Source organism: Rattus rattus, chromosome 2 (genome assembly GCF_011064425.1).
Source record: "Rattus rattus isolate New Zealand chromosome 2, Rrattus_CSIRO_v1, whole genome shotgun sequence".
Taxonomy (NCBI): domain Eukaryota; kingdom Metazoa; phylum Chordata; class Mammalia; order Rodentia; family Muridae; genus Rattus; species Rattus rattus.
The window spans coordinates 116163919-116168102 of record NC_046155.1 but is presented as its reverse complement, the minus strand read 5'-3'; positions in this window follow the sequence as shown (position 1 = coordinate 116168102).

Here is a 4184-nt window from a genome sequence, read left to right as displayed (position 1 = left end):
TACACAGAAGGAAGAAAATGCCCTGGCAGAAGGAGAGGTGGATGGCGAAGGGGCCTTTGTAAAGTCTCAGCCAGCCAAAAAGAGAACCCAGGAGAGCAGGGAGGTTGGCTAATTCTCCCAGGTCCTACAGGTGGGAGTGACACAGCATCTCATAGAATTAAAACTGACTTTGGGTAAACATGAGAAACTTACAAATTACCAGGCTGACGGTTTTCCAAAGTGCCATAGGACGTAAGTGTAATTCCAGCCTACCTGGCGTATTACACATTCACAAGGAGGACGGACTAAGAGAAAAACATTCAGGAAGGCTGGAGGAATGGTAATGGCAAGAGATGGAGACCCTAATCCAGAGAACACTCAAGGGGAAGGTATTAAGTAAGCTTAGGCAGGGCCTCAGACACTTAGTTATAGAGGAATGAGGAAGCACCATGCAGGCTCTTCCAGGCTACATGGAGCCATCTGGCTGTCTCCTTCAGGGACAAGGCTGTAGCAATAATGTGAAAGGTGGATTACAAACAGTAACAACCATAGAGAAGAGACCAGCAAATCAGGAGACACAGAAGATAACAGGGTAGACAAACAGACATTTACCGGAGAGTAACATGGATAGCTAGCTGGTTAAGGTTCAGAATCTGACTTGGGAGAAGGAAGAAGGGAGAAGGGAGAAGGGGGGAGAAGGGAGAAGGGGGTTACATGAAACCTTGATCCTTGGTGCTATTGGTTCCTGGGAAGAGATGACTCCACAGGCAGAGCAAACTGGAATACATTTTAGACCCAATGTGTGTGAGGTCATTGCAGGACACTTGGGAGTGATCGTCAAGAAGAAGATGACGAGGCTGGTTTGAAGCCCCCACACAGGATGGGAGGTATGGGTAAATTATGAGAGGAGTGGTGGTTGAAGTTATGGGAGTGCAGGAAGGCTCTGGGGACCACAGCAGAGGTCAAGGAAAGCAAAGGAGAGGAAATGGAGATGAAGAAAGGAAGGAAGCTCGGGAAGGAGAGTTAGCAGGAGAGGAGGGTGGCCCCTTTCCATCATGGTGGCCCACATTTGCTACCTGAGCATTCATGAGGCTGAGGCAGGAAGACCAAGCATTCAAGGCAAGCCAGAGCTACATTGTGAAAGGTTGCCTTAAAACCAAAAGGCTTGCAAGTTGGAGAGGGTCAACGTATCAGACATAAAAAGTTGGGACATAAAGACATTATTTTTGACACACGATATCATATATCCAGGATGCCCTCGACTTTCTCTGTAGCTGATGATGATCTTGAATTTCTGATCCTCCTGCCTCTACCTCCTAAATGTTGGGATTACAGGTAAACCATTTGTGGTTTATGCAGTGCTGAGGACTAAACCTAGAGTCTCATGTTGGCAAGCATGCTGTTGCCTGAATCATATACCCAGCCCAAGACACCTGATTTAACTGTTACAACATCCACCATCATCTTAGAACATGTTCAACAAAATGAAAGTCACACCAACAGGGACTGGAGAGACCCAACAAAGAGTTGGACTCTGGAATCTGGTAGGCCTACCTGGCCCCCATCACTTAATGGGTTCATCATCTTCACTGAGTATTCTGTGTTTCATTAATTCTTCTATACACATTTGAATGGTGAATCAACTTCAAGATTAGAGATCAGGTGGTGTATATGTTTGGAGAACATGTATTACTTGCTCAGTAAAAAAATCCTGATGACTGTGTGTGTGTGTGTGTGTGTGTGTGTGTGTGTTGTTGCTAAGGACCACACCCAGGGCAGCTTATGCATGCTTGGCAAGCACTATCCACAGAGTGCTACCCCAACCCTTGATTAATGTATTTATTTGAGCTTTTTGGTGAGGAATGGGGCCAAGGGTCTGTGGTGTATATCATGCTATAGACACTTCAATGTACATATCTTGGCTTACAGTTTGCTGAGAAACTGTAAAAAGAAAACAAAACAACTAGTATTAGTCTAGCACAGTTATGCTGGTAAGATGGCTATAGTTTTGTACACAGGAGTCATTGTTAGGCATCAAATCTATAGTAATTTTTGTCTTGTTTTTATGAATTAAATCTTTAGATTGTTTCCAAATGACAATATATTCTTGAGTTTCAGATGAATATGGGTCAAATACTCTTCCATTATGTGAGAACAAGGCCTGGTTTAGAGATACGGATGGTGTTTGTGTTGAGGAGCGAAATAACACTGCTACATTTCATTGCTTTGGAAATGACATTTATGTGATAGAAGACAGACATTTTGATAGGAAGAGGGGTCCAGTGAGGGGCAATTGAAGATTTGAGAAGTATTGCAGTGGTGATTTAAATAGGTTTGGCCCCCATAGGCTCATGTGTTTAAATGCTTGACCTATGGGAAATGGCCCTATTAGGATATATGGTTTCACTGAAGTAGGTGTGGCCTTGTTGGAGAAAGTGTGTCCTGTCTGGGTGGGCTTTGAGGTCTCCATGCTCAAGTGAACCCCTTCTGGCTATGCTCAGTCAAATCCCCTCCTGGCTGCCTTTGGATCAAGGTGTAGAATGCTCAGCTCCTTCTTTAGCACCTGTTTGCTTGGACGCTGCCATGCTTCCTGCCATGATGATGAGAATGGATTGAACAGTAAGCCAGCCCCAGTTAAATACTTGCCTTTACAAGAGCTGCCTTGGTCATGGTGTCTCTTCACAAAAATAAAGACAGCTAGCTGAGACAACTGTCTGTGAGGATGGGAAGAGAAGGATAGCAGGAAAAGTAGAACTGCGCAAGTGCAAGGAGCGGAGAGGGGCAATGACCAAAAGACACATTATGCCTGCACAGTCAGGTGTAAGCAAGAAGAGAAAAGTGAAGACAGTGAATAAACTGGCTTCACACCACTGTAACAAACTCTCGAGACCATTAGTTTATAAAGAGGAAAGGTCTATTCTGCCTCATGTTTTTAGAGGTTCAATTTATGATCATTGGCCTCTGTGATGAGGCAGCAAATCCTATCAGGGGTGATGGGAGACAAACACCTCAATTCACAGCAGAAAGTGGGAGAGAGAATGGGGAAGCTACAGTCTCACAAGGCTACCTTTCAAGGGTAAGCCTCCAGTGACCAGGACTCTCACTGGAGCTCATCTCTTAAAAGATCCACCACTTCCTAAAAGTGCTACTCTGGGAACCAAGCCTGCAACACATGCACTGTGGAGACATTCAAGATCCAAATACTGACAGAGCATATGGCGAGGGACCTGGTCTTTGTTTCCTGGCCAGACAGTTGTGTGAGCAACTGTTTACCGAAAACTGTGGATGAAGAAATGATTGAATGGGCCAAAAAGGGAAACCTTAGGCTTCAAATTCTGCCTTGGTATGTGCAACCATGTGTCTGGCCATATTTCAAGTAGCAGCGAGGCTCCCGTTGAGCTATTAGAAGCTACTCATTAAAAAGGAACTTTGGAGGGTTAGAGAGATATTCATTTGGTAAGATGCTTGCCTTGGAAGCATCGATATCTGAACTGGATGCCCAGCATCTATGTATATTTTAGTATCATTCCTGGAGAGGGGGAAGACATAGAGATCTCTGGCCTTGGCCTGGTTGAGTCAACAAGCATACAAGATTAACAAGATCCCAGAGAGAGTCTCTGTCTCAGAAGACACAGTAGAAAACATTGTGAATGATACCTAAAGGTTGACCTCTAGTCTTCACATGTATGCACACATGTACAAACATACAAAAGATTTTGTATGTCATATACAGTAATGGCATGTACAAAACCATGACAGGCTCTGTGAGGGAACTGCAGGACAGGTTCTCTTCCTTTAAAATAGTTTATCTAATTACAGAACATAGGACAAGTATTTTGTTTACTATTAAAGCAGTGGAAGAAAACACCACACAATTAGCATTTATCTGGGTTCATATCTGGGTTCAGAAGCCATCTAAAATAAATCTAGCACCCAGGTTCAAATAATTTTTAAATCTACAACAAACTTTGGGGGTACAGCTTATGATTTACAAAGACAAAAATGAATTACTGGAAAGCTGGGACAAGCACTCGGGTTCAGTTCTCTGCAATGGGACATGGGATGGCAGAGAGATGTAGCTTCTGTCTGGATTCTTTCTCAGATGTGAGAGCTAGTTAGATGAGGAAAATTGTGTATCATAGCCACATGCAGAACTGTGTCAAGTGGATGAGACTGAAAGAGTTGGCTGATGCGTCTTGTACCGA